Source organism: Emydura macquarii, unplaced genomic scaffold, assembly GCF_026122565.2.
Source record: "Emydura macquarii macquarii isolate MOO-44397 ecotype Brisbane River unplaced genomic scaffold, CSIRO-AGI_Emac_v2 contig_2422, whole genome shotgun sequence".
NCBI lineage: Eukaryota > Metazoa > Chordata > Testudines > Chelidae > Emydura > Emydura macquarii.
The window spans coordinates 42,800,088-42,816,121 of record NW_027132559.1 but is presented as its reverse complement, the minus strand read 5'-3'; the positions used below and the strand labels follow the sequence as shown (position 1 = coordinate 42,816,121).

Genomic DNA, 16,034 nt, shown 5'->3' with positions numbered 1-16,034 from the left:
GTCACGGATGTTTTTAGTAAAAGTCAAGGACCGGTCGCAGGCAAAACACAAACATTGACAGAAGCCATGACCTGCCCCTGACTTACTAAGAATATCTTAGGGGGAGGGAGGGAAAACAGAGCTCCTGGCACTTGCAGCTGTTCCAGTCAGCTACTCCAGCAGGCTGGCCAGCCCAATCAGTTGTTGGGCAGCGGCCCAGGGATTGACAGCTGCTCCAGCCTTGCTCCAGAGGTCACTGAGGTCCCAGGAAAAAAAAAAAAAATCACAGAATCCGTGACTTCGTGACCAAATTGTATCCTTACCCATAGGATAAATGCACTAAAGATTGTGTGTGAGGTGCTCAGATACAATGGTAATGGGAGCCGCATAAATACCTATGATCTTATGTAGCCCTTATTACACAGGATAACTGTAGTTATTATACACAAAGTAAAGCTATCTGAGAGATGCTACATACACTGCACAGCCATCCTTTTCTTGTGCCTGTGAATTTTGTGCATGCTAACTAAAAAGTGCCATATTGATTGTCCTAAAGAATCAAGTTCTCTGTCTATACACAGAGCCAGTACAGCATGGGTAGCAGCAGTGTAACTCACTAACCTGTCTCAATCATCTTTAGATGGAAGAGGAAAGGTCTGTCTCCATGTCCAGTTAGTCCTCAACTTCTCTGCTAAAGTGGACCACAAAAATACCAGTTAGTGCTACCTGTAGTGATGGCTTTGGGGATGTGGATACTTATCACTTTGGAAATGTATTTAGATCAAACTCATTTCACACAGACCATTAAAGAGCCATTAGATTGTAACAGCTTTTAGTCAGCCCCTCTGAGGGCTGGATCCAAACCAACATCCTAGATTTGAAAAGCTCCCCTACTATCTCTGAGTTTCTAACCTCACAAATTTATCAGTTTCTGATATACGTGTTCTGCTAAGTCCGCAGGCCTCATTCTACAGTTGTATGGAGGAAAAAAATCTCACAGATAGTGATAAGCAAATAAGAAGAGAGGCCAAAAATGAAGACTAAAAGGACCCTAATTGTCAGCTATTACCATTTCCCAAAAGGAGCGTCCAGGGAAGCTCTACTAATTTAGTAGCAAGTCACTCCCATGACCCTCAATAGAAAGAGCTGATGTATACCTGGGAATACCAGACATGGAACTGTTTGGGTCCACTCCGTGCTAACTAACTTAAAGGTTCTGCAAGTCTGTTGATGGCATCTTCTTTCTACGTCACTTCTGGAAACATTGCTTCTACAGACTCGCAAGAATGGCATCATGACCTCAGCTAATTGGCATTGGCTAATGTTATGATGTCATCCTTGGCAGTACAGCTTTCAGAGTTTTCAGTGACAGCACTGAAAATAGAAACATCAGTGGAGAAAGGGGTTGATAGGGGGAGGGAGGAAAAAAAAGAGTGTAACTTCCGCTAACATGACAATTGATGAAATGCTAGGATTGCATAGCACTGCAGAAGCAAAACACATTTTCATTTTATTTTGCTTCTCTTTGTTCTACTTGCAGCATCATTCAGCCACTCATCCACCTCTCCTTAAACCCGTAGGAAGTGAAAACAACAGTAAATAGAATCTAACCTGAATGAATGCACAGTACTGAATTAGCAATGCTAGTAGGAATGAGGCACTGGTTGATAAGGCTCTCCCCTTTCGAGGGAAAGAGTCAGAAGCCAAATGTAACTCTTGTGTAACACAATCACTAAATGCTTTCTTAAAAAAGTAAAGGGCTGTAGCTAAGCAACCTGACTCTTCATTGTACTGAAAAGTTGATTTGCATGGTACCTTGTTTATCACTGAAAGTCCTGACAAGCCTCCACCATATTTTATATAATTGTGTCTGGGGGAGTGCCAGATTAGATCCAATTCGCTGTCATAGAGGGACTTTTCCCATGAACACTGATGATGCAAAGCTATTTTTTAAAAAGCAGTTTAAGGTGTTCTGTGTTTGCTGAATGCTTCTCACACTCAGAATTGTATGAGTAGCAATTTTTCTTGCAACTATGAATGTGACAGAGACAACAATTTCTTTCCCAGTTGGTTCTAAGAGGTGTTAGCTACAATTTCCTACACCTATTAATTACTCTGTGCTGGTCCTAACTCATTTTTGTTGTTTCAATCTTGGCTCTCCTTTTTAGCCCAACATTTGACATAGTATTTAGTGCTCATGTCCATTCTACCACCAAAAGATCTTTCTTCTAAAAACCATATTGTCATCCAGGTCCCAGTTTATATTTTCTTGCTGCCTGCACTTCCAAAGAGTATCACTACAAGATTGAATGGTAACCACATTCTGCAATCCATGCCCACCCTCAAACTGCATCCCCAACACATCACCTTCCTTTCAGTGCTTTTTATGCGGGTGACTGTTTTATAATGGGCTAGATGGAAAATATCTAAGTGATTACATGGAAATTTTACTTGACATAACCAACTGGGATCTTATAATGTTGGATGCTGACCTCATCTCACCTCCTCTTCCCTAGGAGAACTTCAGTCAATAGTTTTTCCCCTATTTGATAATGATATTGGGAAGTGTCCCTCTTCAGAAACTTTGAAGGCATTGTTTTTCCTTCCCCTACCCCAACATAATCTGTATTATGCATTTATTTTCATTCAGGCCCCTCTTTCTACTCTTTCATTTGCAGCCTTCAGGATCGTCTCTATTTATTGAAAAAAATGCCTTGGGACAATCCATGTATGGTGCTGGTAAAAAAAAAAAAAAATGCAGATTGGTCTTTGGGATGTTCTGCTCATTTGTTTTCTTGTCTCTGGTTGTGTATTAGTGTAGAATAAATATACACGGTATATCTATATATAAAATATGTACAAAAATACATACACACCTGCAAATAGAGTTGTTCTTTTGTTTTCTCTAACTCTTTTTTCCCTCTTGGTGTTTTTGAACTCTGTCATTTGTGGAATACTTTCCAAACCCAAAGCAATGAGAGCTATGCCTGTATCATGTTACAAGCTTTTGGCATTCTCGATAAGGAGGGAACAGTGTAGAATCTATTGCAATTTTCACAAGCTGATTCTACTTGCTGGAACTATTAGGTTGCTCTCAGTGGGCTATGCTGAATGATTTCCTCAGACACTCTCATTCCCCTCAGTCTCTGTTTTATTGTTGGTGTGTTGACAAGAATTCTAAAGCCATTATTAAGAGTGCCAGCAGCTTCTACGGAGGAAAAATCCAATATATTTAAGGGAGAACCTTAAGGTATAAAATAGATTTTAAAATCAAGGATTTCTTACTCCTTACTATTACTATTTGGGTAACATAAATTTAGTTTTTCTTTCTGAAGTTTTTTTGGGGGTGAGGGAGGATGTGTTTATTTTGGCTAGTTTGTGCTTCTGCTAATTTTCTGACTTTTAGCTGCACCATTCAATATTCCACCCACTTCACCTCTGAGCTCCCAAAACTGCAGCTGCTACCCATTCCCTCTCTCAGCCCCACAGAACCTAGTCTCTGGTCCATGTATTCCTCAGGAATACTGGTTTCCTCTCAGCTGTTAAAGTAGAGGAGGGCAGGTGGGAAAACACTGTTGTGTTAAAAGATGAGTTGTCTCTCCTTTCCCCGGGCTTAGGTAAGCAGCATTTCGACACAGCTCCCCCTCCTCACTGAGTGATAGCTACCCTGCTGTTTCAATAGGCTTTAACCTCCATTCTTTCTTGACCTTATGGAATTGTTTCCAACCTACTTTCCAACCTGCCCCATCCAAGCTGCTACTCCCCATTCAATCATCAAGAGAAAGTCCTAACCCAAATTCCACCATCGCCTTCCTGGCCGCTAGGGGTCACCTCAGAATGATAAAACTCCCCAGTCTTCGTCCCCTTTGCTATCTGCCTCTTCCCTCGAAGTTACCCAGATTATTGGCCCTCCTCCAAAAAGTAAACATTTTATTGCTCCAACTTCATGGCAGCTGCTCACATCCCAAAATACCAAATTACCCTTCCAGAAGCTGATAAATTTTCTGTGACACACTGTACTTCCAAGCAGCACCCTGTCATCCCCATATTCAACCTTCAGATATAATTATGATATATTTCATACAAAGCATGTCGTGTATGGTATCATAAGAAAGGCCATGATCTCTAAAACCCACTGTGCTGTCCAAATATGTATATTGTTAGTGTGTATCAAATTATGAGATTTTTCTGTATATGCTGTAAATTTAAAAGTCTCTTCTACAAAGGCGGTGGTCTTCATCCAGGAGGGTGTTAAATGACTATTATCCTGCAAAGGAGTTGTAATTGTAATCAAAGGATCTACAGTTCAGTGACCATTGCTCAAGCACCACACAGGGAGTTGCTCAACTCAGGGGACTCAGCAAAGCCCACCAGGACATGTCCAGACTAGTGTCTTCCAAGCACATGGACATGGATATAAAATAGAGGGCAGTGCCTCCAAGTTTTGGCCTTTCTCCTCCCACACCTATGCTCGAAGCAACAAGAGCACTAAGAACCAAAGATTTCAATAGGAGACTGGTCCCAAGTTTCAGGAGGAAGCTTGTGCATTGAGAACTATAACAACATATAGTGGGGTGAAAAAACTGCTTAATTCTAGATACTGCCTAGTGTTAAAGATTTACGATTTCGATTGCTATTTATCTTTGTTTGCTGTGGTACCTATCTCGGATCTCTTATGCCTACCATTTATACTCACTTAAAATCCATCTTTCTGTAGTTAATAAATCTGCTTTTATATTTTAACTAAAACAGTGTGTTTCGGCTGAAGTGTTTGGAAAATCTCAAATCAGTTAACAAAAGCTGGGGAATATCCTCCCCACAATGAGGGGCAGACTAAGTAACACACTTATACTGGTCAGATTTCTGACCAGGGCAGAACAAGGCAACTTCAGGTGCAAGGAAAGGAGCTGGGGTGAACTAGCTGGTGCCTCTCTCTGTGGAATTCATGAGTGGCTCTGGGAGCATTCGTGCAATCTACCTGGGTATGGGGCTTCACATGCTGTTGTGCTGAGTGATAACAGGACCTGGAGGGGTTTGCTTCTTGTCACTAGCAAAGCATTGAGAGGGACAGCCCAGGCTGGAGAGTTAAGGGGGTACAGCGGTATCCCAGTCCCTGGTTACACCCTGGGGAGGCTCATCACACTTTCCAACCTAGCCTCCTGCCAAGGACAACAAGGAAACCATGAGTATCAAAGCCTTTTGTCTGAAATCAAGGTCCCTGCTCAGCTTTAATCCTGTGTGTACAGGCCATGATTGAACAACCACGTCAATGTTCACCTGACTAGGAGAGGGGAAGGAATTAAACCTCAAACTCCAGCCACTCATTTATGACGACAAAGCTTTCTATCAAATATGAGAAAACGTCATTCCTCATTTAAAACCATTTCATGTCAGGTCACTCTCTCTCTCTCTCTCTCTCTCTCTCATGAATAATTGTTAAAATATGTACTTGTGTTGGCCCAGAAGGCAGCCATCATGCACCAAGGATTGACCTGGGCATGTCCAGAGATGAAAGCAAGAACTGCTACATCCTGGGCTAAAGAGTCAATGCTCTGTAGCTAGGGGTTGTAGCAACTCTCATATTTTGTGGATCGGCCTGGCAGAGGGCTGGGTGCAGGGAGGGAAATCTATAAACATACTCACCAGTGGGCTACATGTTCATTTTTACTAAACTTTGGGAAAATTTTGCAGAAGGGCAGCATTCATTTTACAAATAAAATTTGCTCCTGCATTTGAATTGTAAGCACAAAACTAGTAGGTGCACATTCAGGTACTTGGAAGCACAAATACCCCCAAAGCGTACATTGTTTGAAAAAAGTATATTTCCTGTCATCAGTTTTAAATTTTTTTATGCCTTTTAACTGAATGTCATTATATATCTGTCTCCCAGTTCTCATATTATGAGAGGGTGAGTAGAAGTGCCCAATCTACCTTCTCTAAAGCATTTACTATGGTGTAGTTATCATACCCCCCTCACTTGTCTTCTCTGCAATGATCTGTCTACAATACAAACTAGGGATGTGATTTCCCCTGCTTGCATGTACATGCTCATGCTAGCTCAAGCATAAATAGCCATGTAGCCACGGTAGCACGATAGCAGCAGCTTCAGAGAAAAGCTGAGCAGTGTCAAGTACACACCTCTAGTGTCAGGCGGGTATGTGCTTGGCACAGTTCAGCTGTGCCTCTGCTGCTGCTACCACAGCTACACTGATATTTATACTAATGCTAGCTTGATGAGCGCTAGTACGTGTATGCAAGCAGGGGAAATGACACCTCTAGTCGTAATGTAGACTTAGGTAAAACAATCCCAATCTTTTCTCTCTCTTTTAGTACAGAAGTTTCCCATGCCTCTCATCATTCTCACCCTCTGTGGGCACAGAAATACGGGCACAAAGGGAGACTGCACCTCAGCTACACATCTATCCCTCAAAGTTCTGATTTGTTTCCATCACTCTCCTCTATTTCTTTCTACTGTTGCCAGTACTGCCCGTATGAAAGTCCGCAACTCTCCAAACTGGTGCATGATACTTTTTATGAAAGCTGCTCTATAGAAATAAAGTGTGTGTTTGAAATTAAACCTGCAGATAAAATGTAGTTCACAAGCCATCCCCACCACACAGATGCTAAAATGATTTCCCATAATAATAGCAACAGGAAAAATATTAGCTGTGTCACCTTTATATTACTTCTGTTCCCAAAGATAGGTGACATTTAAAGATGGATGCTGTGCTCTTGAGACCTCAATTTAAAGCTGAGTAAAGGCTGAAGGAATTGGGCATGTTTAGTTTGGAAAAAAGGAGATTAAGGGGGGATATGATAGCAGTCTTCAAATACCTGAAAGACTGCCATAAAAAAAGACAGAGAAAAGTTGTTCTCTTTTGCCCCAGAGGTCAGGACAAGAGGACATGGGTTCAAACTACAGCATAGCGGACGTAGATTAAATCTCAGGAAAAATTTCCTAACCATAAGAACAGTAGGACAATGGAACAGACTGCCTAGGGAGGTTGTAGAAGCTCCTTCACTGGAGATTTTCAAAAGGAGGCTGGATAGACATCTGTCTTGGATGGTTTAGCCACAACAAATCCTGCATTTTGGCAGGGGATTAGATTAGATGACCCTTATGGTCCCTTCTAACCCTATGATTCTAAGTTTCTGGTGAATAAAATTTTTCTTGTCACTGTTTTCTTATGGCACATGACAATATGGACATTAACAACATGTATTTGCCAGTCCTTAACTTAAATTATTAGCAGCAATAAACTAAGTTAATTTTACAATTGGCAATACTGGGAAATACTATCTTATGTTCCTAAAAATGGTCTCTTTCAAGGTGAGGAGCATGGAAGATTCATTTTGGTTTTAATTTTTAATACAGAAGTTTCACTCAAACATTAGTAAAAGCAGAAGGCAGTTAAATTTTCCTCATATTAAGAATGTTCTTCCTATATTTTTGCTTCAAAAAGAATTTAAAGTTAAACATGGGACTATAATATTCCCCCAATGATTAAGTAAAGAGCATACAGATCTCTTCAGTATTAGCCCCATCTAGAAAACCATGTAAAGTTCAGTGATGTGAAGTGAGAACATGGCCCTTTAAAAATAAATACAGAAATATATATATAAGCTCCCCTTCATATGTACACTACAAAGTACTTTAAATTGGTACTGGAATTTTAAAGAGGCATTTAAATCTCAAAAGCAAGCATACTGTATTTATTCGCCAATTAAGAACCTGAAGTGCAGACCCAGCATTAAGTTTAGGATCAGATCCTTCAGCTGGTGTAAGTTGTCATAGCTCCATTGTTGGAGACGCAACAAATTACATCAGCTGAGAACCCGCCCTTTGTTCTTTAACATCATGAATGAATGAACTAACAGAGGGCCCTGCAACTACTTACTCTTAGGCATTGTACTTACCACTGTTCTGCTGGGCCATAAAAGTATGGTGATTATGAGCTATAAGAGTACCCACACAGAAACATCTATCTAGGTACTTTTGTGGCCCCTGATCACTGTAGTCCCTGTGGTATTTAGGTGCCTGAAGATGCAGATGAACACCTAGTGGGGTTATCATCAGTGCCTAGGTGCCTAACTCCCACTGATTTCATAAGTTGCATTTGTATGCACTTCTCATTCTGGCATCTCAATGTGCAAACATAGAAATGCAGCCACTAGTGGGGTAGAACACAGCACTACTGCCAAAGACTTCCACTTATTGTGACCTAATTTTTATTGTTTTGCTTTTTCTGGAAAGTGGAGGAACAGAAACCCATCCACCTTAGACCACAGAACTGGCCTTCTTTGGGACTGGAGCAATAACTACATCACCTAGTTTTTATCCTTGCATTAAACTAATGTTGTGTTTGCACCATTCTTACAGCCAAACTTTGTTAAACCATTATTGTTACTTGTCTGCATAGTTCTCCACTATGTACAATGCATATTCTATTTTAGAAGCTCATTACATGAGGTACTTATGCAACATTTTATTGACAACAAGTAAAAAGCTCAGGGTATGTAGCTAAATATTACTGTCAGCAGTTTTGAAACCTTAACCTTTCAACTAGGTTTTCCATTTTGAAAAGTACTGTAAAGTGTCAGTTGAGAAGTGCTGGGAGACAGCGTGACACTGCAAAAATGCTTCAAAGGAGAGACATTGCAGCAGCTGTGAAAGTACCAGCAACAGAGGAAGAGGGGTGTGTTAGATGGAAGAGTCTATGCAAAAAGCCCAAAATGAAAAAACAAGAGTGTGTCCAACACTACAGTGGGAGAAAGAAAAGTGACTGGCAAGTTGTTTTACTGATAGGAAAGTGTCACTAGCAGATATTTATGAGATTTGAAATAACAGATTTTGCTGTGGAAGTAGTGTCGGTGACTTCACTGCAGCATAATCTTGTTTAATCAAGCCCCCTGGCACCCAAAACATATTAGCCAGAATTCATTTGTGTCCCCTGATGTGCACTATTTCCATTAAAGGTCCTTCATTTGTTTGAAAATTTGTTTATCTAAATAAATACCATGCATGCCTTGAAATAAGAGAAATAAATGGTGCTCCGCTACAGTTTAAAGCAGCGGTTCTCAACCTTTTTTTCCCCGAGTACCACTCGGGTCAGGTACAGTCAGGTCAAGTAGCACTTGACCTGACTGTACCTGACCCGAGTACAACTTGGGAAAAAAAGGGGGGGGGGGACTTTCGGCAGCGGTGGGGTTTCGTGGTGGGGGGGGGGGACTTTCAGCGGCAGCGGGTTACATGGGGGGGAAACCTTTTCGGCGGCAGAGATTCGTGGGGGTGGGCGGGTGGGCAGATTCGGCGGCGCGGTACGGCTCGCGTACCACCCAGCCTTCTTCGAAGTACCACCAGTGGTACGCGTACCACCAGTTGAGAACCGCTGGTTTAAAGATAAAATATAAAGTTTTTCTTTAAGATGAACCATTAGTTTCTGTTTCGCTTTCGCATGGACTAAGGACAAACCATGTACTTCCAAAGTGAATGATTTACTGGAGATCAAGGGAAATAAACATTTAGTTTCCATAAATCAGAGAACATAGTTTCTCACTAACATTGTGCAACTAAAGTGAAATAGTAGGTGCGGATGCAGCAGGGTAAAGAGTGGGGGAGGGGGATCTCCTCTACATTTAGAGATATAGTACACAGAAAACAGAATAGAAACATAAGAGTTGCCCTACTGAATAAAACCAGTGGTCCACTATGTCCAGTGTCTGATAGTGGACAGTACCAGAGGCTTCAGAGGATCTGGGATCACTAAATCATACCCTTAGTCTCTGATCCAAATCCAATTGAAGTCAATGGAGAGACTCCCATTAACGTCAATAGGTTTTGGATCAAGCTTACCCACAATATAGACTGGATTTCAACACTTTCAAATTACTAGAATTTACTAAACCAGTGTTTCTCAATTATATTTCGCTGCAGCACCCTTGCCCGGCCATGCCATACCCTCCGCCGACAAGTCCAGGAAATCTTCCCCTTTTCGGCCGCGCGATGTAGGCTGGTTTCGGGGGCACGCTCTCTAAGCTGTTTTCTGCGGCGCCATCAGCTGTTCGGTGGTGCGCTCACGGCTTTTCGGTGGCGCGCTTGTGGCTGTTCGGCTGCGCACGATTTCTGTTAATTTTGGCAGTGCGGTTCCGCTTTTTCGCGGAACCCTTCAACTCAGCTCGCGGAACCCCAGGGTTCCGTGGAACACTATTTGAGAAACACTGTACTAAACAATTCTGTCTGTCATGCACAAGGCTAGACCAGATCATACACTGAGCTGTATGGTCTCTATAAGGGTAACAGGACTAAGAGCATTCAGATACTATGGCAATGAGTTTCATAAATGCACTTATATAAATAGCTGATGGGATATTACTAGCCCTAAATAAAATAATCTTATTCATAATAATTGATTGCACATAAGAGTGACCCTAAATATATAAGGCTAAGATACTGAGGTGAAGAATTGACCAACTGCCCTTATTAAGTTTCTTCCTGCTATTTCCTCTTTGTCTTCCTACAAAGACTCTCTGAATCCTCAGAGAGAAATTTCCTATTTGCTGCTTACACAAAATTATGCCTAAAGCTCTATTATTCACTGACTGTGCTAATTAACAGTACTTTTTAAATATGTTTTAAAGTATATGAGATGAAGTGAGTTATTTGAAAACAGACAAATTAAACTTTGCTGTGAGGGAAGAACCTGTCTCAGGGAACATCAGAAGAGGCCACAAAAGGACTCTATGCTGGAATATGGAAAGATGCTGCTGCTGCTCCATGAGAACTAAGAAATTTCCTGTGTTACAAAAACTTTGAGGGACAAGTATGAAAACTTGATAGACAATTATTTTACTAAACATTCTGCTCAGTGACTGACAAATTAAAACATTGCACTGATTGAAACCCTTGGCACATCTCCCTTTTTGAGGAAGATCTGGGCATGAGAGTTTTCTAGAAGCTGGAGAGTCAATATGGTCAGCAGAAGACAGTAGGAATAAAGCACTTGGATCACATACCCACAGGCTCCACTTTTCTTATGCAACATGAAAGGAAGCAAAAGGAACAAAGAGAAAGACCCAAAGGCACTGAAAGCAGTCTCAGTCACATGCTTCCTCCTCCCCAAGCCAGCAGAAGCCCCTCAGAAGGACCACCACATAGTTTTTATTTGTTCATGGTAGTGTCAATGATGTGCTAGGAAACTGTCTAGATCAGAGGTTCCCAAACTGTGGGGTGCCCCCACACATGGAAATGCAGAGGAACCTTCAGGGGCCATAGCAGGGCCTAGGCCAGGCCCCACAGGGGCAAGGAGGAAGCCCCACTCTGCCCCCAGCCCCGCCCCCAGCTCCAGCCCCAGCTTTGCTTCCTGGATGTGACTCCAGATCCCACACCGCACTCCTGGCCACAGCCTGCACCCAGGTCTTGAGCCCTGTTCCTGACTGGCCCCAGCTCCCAGCCACAGCCTAGGCCCCGTTCGTGGACCCAGGCCCTCTAGCTGCAGCTCCTGCCCCCACCCCAGCTGCAGGTCGGGCCCCGGCTCCCAGCCCCAGATCCCGATTTCAGATCCTGGGGAGGGTGCAAACCAGATAAAGGGGGACACAATCCCAAAAGTTTGGGGCCACTGGTCTAGATAGTCTAGAAGAAACAGCCCCTGCTCTGAGGAACTAACTATCTGAGGACAGACAGAGGTTAGGGAGAAGGGGAAAGAAGAGGCAATGTGTATATCTTACATTCCCTACCTCCCAAAAAAAAAAAACCCACTCTACATTCAAAGAACGTTGAAGTTGCAAAGTCAAGCACTCATAAGTTATGAAATGCAAGAATTAAGACTGCTCATGCAACCTTATTTCGGCCCCCATGTGCATTTGTATTATGGAAGTTTTCCAATTACATGATCACACACTATTTTTCCATAGGTACAGAAGCCATCATTGGAATTTTTCAGTCACCCAATTAGGTTACTTTTGGTGACTCCCCAAAGCCAAAATCACATTGTGCAGTAACATTTGCATCTTTTTGTCATGATGCCATATCAGAGCATGACAATGCAATGTCTTCATCTTGACCTTCCCCTTTCCTAATGAAAATCTGTCCCTCCTGTTCCTTCCTTTCTTCCCTCAAGCCCCAATGCACGTAAACCTCTACAAATCCAATTTCCCCACTGTGCTTACTTTCCTTATATAATCCATTCCCCATCACTCTTCTGCTCATTTTCTATTTAGATGTAAACTTCAGGGCAGGAGTCTTGGCTCCTCGTTGGTCTATGAAGTGCCTCAGAAACTTTGTGTGCCATATAAATAGCACCAAAAGATACACCTAGAAAGATGTAGCAGCATGAATAAGACAATCAACTTACTAGCATGAAGTTGTGCATTCTTTTCCCTCATTCTTTCCTATTCCTTTAATGTCTTCTCTGACTCCTACCCCTCTGACATGAACACATGAAGTGGGGTTGGGAAGAAGAGATTTCTTCTTGGTTTGTCATCTTGAAATAGGCTCCCGAGAGCATGAAGCACCTTCTGCCCACCAGCCCATCTTCTGCTGCTCTCTGGGGCAGGGTAGAGGCAAGAGAGAAGGATGCCTCGAGCCTTCTTCTGCTGCATAGAAGGAAGCAATTCCCTGTCCTTAAAACACCCTATTTGTTCTGCTTCATAGGGGAGGGGCATTGCTGTACTTCTAGCTGGCTCTTCCTACAGAAGGAGTCCAATTGCACACATTAGGCACTGTGTGTGACTTCTTGCAACTTCCAAGGCTCCTCTGGTGAGTAAGTAATGCCCCAACTCCAGTAATGCCCCAACTACTGGCACAGACTGATATCTGGAGCATGACACCCATGCTACAAACTTCAGTAAGCCAAAAGCACAAAGGTCAGTGTTCCAGAGATACAATGCTAGCAAAACAAGTATTCATAACTAAATAAGAAATTCAGTGATACAAAAGGGTTGCCATAAGTGAATACCAGAATGCTCTGCTCAGCCAAAAAAGCCTATGTAACAGCTCTGTACTGAGTAGTTGCCAAACAAGGCTACTGACAGGAAGGATGGTCTGATTAAAGCACAAAATCAAGAATCAGAAGACTGATGTTTTTCACCCCACAGATTCACTCTGTGACTTGGGGCAAGTCACATCACCTCAGTTTCTCACTCTCTAATGACAGGGATGATACTTAGCTACAGGAGTTTGGGAAGTCAGTTTCATTAGATTTTATGAAGCACTTTGAGTAGAAAGTGTTATGGATGTGCCAGATTTTATCCTTCTTGATAACTGATCCCCTGCCCTGCCCAGGTTAGAATCTGTGATCCCATGTAACAGTGACACAGGGGAGAACATTAAAGGAGCTGTGTGTCCAAAGACTGCCTCATAGCGGACAGCTCCATAGGGAGTCTGAGCAGCTGGCCAAGGAAGGAACAAGAGTCCCCTCTCCCCTCCATGCCCCCAACCAAGATGAATAGCTCCCCTTAAATGGTGGCCTTGGAAGAAAAGAGGGGAAACCACCACCTCTCTGTGAGAATTCACTCCCAACAGCTCTGTGGCTCCTCATTACCCCTGCTAATACAGGCAGAAGCAGCCCCTTCAGTGCTTGAGATGGAAAAGGGAGAAGCACTCCCTTGCCCTCATGTTTAATTGTTTGATTTAGATTGCCTGCTCTGGGCTTATCTTTCTCCCTTCTACTAGACCCTTGCCAACCCAGTACTAACAATCTACACTCCATTTCTGGCCTCATAGGATTAGGGAGTGCATTTATGTGAGCTACTCAGCAGGAATTCTGTTCTGTCCCTTACACACACCACAGTCACCTCCTATCAATGTGTTGGAAGGCCATGCATCGTGTGGCCTTTATCAGACAAGCACCAAGGACTGAACGTTTGATCTGGCACATATCACTAAGACCTCAATGTACAAACACTCACATACTTCATGCAGGTAACTTCACTATGAAAGTAACCCCACTGGATTTAACAGGGCTATTCTTGTAAGTAACATGTGCGTGTCCACAGAATCCAGGCCAAAGGATGCTTAAATTGTTTGTGCTGTGGTATAGGCAGGAGAGCCAATGCCTTTGAACAGAGATTTTAGTCCCCTTCTGCAGTCCTCTGAGTCCTATTCATATTCATGGAGCCTTACTAGTACCATCAAGTAATGAAAACAAACCCATTTCACTTTCCACTACAAGAGGAAAAGTCCATTAGACCATCAGCAAACCCAGTGTTTCCTATTAGACGAATCTCTAAACATATCACCGGGATGCGTTGGTGTTATACTGGTAGACCTGGTCAAACTCTAAAGTACCACAGATACTGCGTAGAGGTACCATGCAGCAGGCATTACAATAGCTTCTGTTAACTCAAGAAATAAGACATAGAACCATGTTGCAAAATAAACAGGAATACAGAAAAAGAAGATGGAGAATGAAGACAGAACTGTGCTAGGAGAACAGAAATCCAGTGATCCACATTACAAACACCTCTGCAAAAACACCCAGAATTCCCAGTGTAAAGAACTGATTCACAAACTTCAGTACTTTTGGTACAAAGCAACTATCCCTGCCCCCTCCCCCGCCAAAGCAGATAAGAAACAAAAGAGAGTACATCCAGCTTTTCCCCAGCCGCTCCCAAGGTCACTGTAACAGGAAAGTAATTCAAAGAACTTCTCAAAGTCCTGTACTCCTTAAAGGCTCAAACCTATTCCCATAGACTTCAGCTGGGCCCACATGAATGACAACTATTGTAATGCATCAACAACCCACACAAGCAATCATGCAATTTCAGATGTATGGTAAGTGACCAAACCACAGACTATAGTCAGAAGTGAGATCTCCCATCCTTTTCACAGACAGAGACAAAGAGGAACATGAAATTAAAATAGCTTTGCAAATCACAGAAAGCTTTTTGTAACCTTTAAAAATCTTCCTCCATGGATAATTTCATTTACCAAATAACACTCCACTTGCCTCACGTGCTGTAATAAAACAGGAGGCATGTGAGATTACAGCAATTTTACTAAACGTCACTTTCATAAGGAAAACACCCTTTTCACAGCCAGGGAGCTCTGCCCAGCACACTCTTGTTAGGCCTCAGATTTGGGAGGAAAATTTGATTATGGGAATATGTCTTTCTTGGTTGGACTCTGTGACCTCAATTTCTAAAACATAAAGGATAGGGCCTTGTCCAGCGCCTATTAAAGTAAATGGAAATACTTCATTGGGCTTTGGATCATGCCTAAAATGAGTTAAAGACAAATACAGACTCTTTTTTTTTCATTATTCTCCCCATTTTAATTTTACCTTATTTTTGAGGCCCCCCTCTAAAGACCTTTCCTTTTCTCCTTGGTTGCAGGAAGAAATGTAACCCAACACCCATCCTAACCCTCATGTCACAAACAGGGACATCAGGAGGGTTAGAGTGGGTGTTGACCTTTTCCGACACACAGTTTTGGTTTGAACCAGTTGCCATTTTACAACAAGATGTTTTTTGGAAAAATTCCCTAATAGCTCTACTGTTGACACCACCAATTAAAGCAGAGGAAAGCAACAATAGTCTATGTACATTTTAATAACTACTAGGAAGTTTTTCAAAGGTATAAAGGGGAGTTAGGTGCCCAGCTCCCATTAAAAGTAAAGGGGAATTGGACATGACTTCAATTTGTGCCTTTGAAAATATCCCCTTGTATAAATAAAAATACCAAGAATCTAATGATCAGTATTCCAATTTCAAAGTCTCATTGCATAGAGGTGACTGGCCAGTTTTGGATGATCTGTGATGAAGCTACAAGCTGAGCAATCACAGACCCTTGAGGGAGATGGACTGAAGGGGAGAGAAGTGAAGGAAGAAGGGAAACACTGAAATATTTAGTCAGCTCTGTCAAAGTATTATTGTTTCTATTTTAAAAGAAAAAAATTACATAATCCAATTTTGCCTCTTAGTAAATGTTACTTTTACAAATGCACATACAAAAGCAAGTCTTTTTGAAGGAATACCATCAACACTTCAACCAGTTATATTATATAATCCACAATAGGTTTGCCCAGCCAGCCAAAAGTGATGGACTTTCATTGCAAGGC

General features: G+C 42.2%; 1 protein-coding gene across 1 annotated transcript in view; it reads right to left on the bottom strand.

The window, feature by feature from the left end:
- GPR158 (G protein-coupled receptor 158) overlaps nucleotides 1-16,034 on the bottom strand; it is a 287,041-nt gene that overhangs the window by 254,197 nt on the left and 16,810 nt on the right. The window lies entirely within an intron of this gene.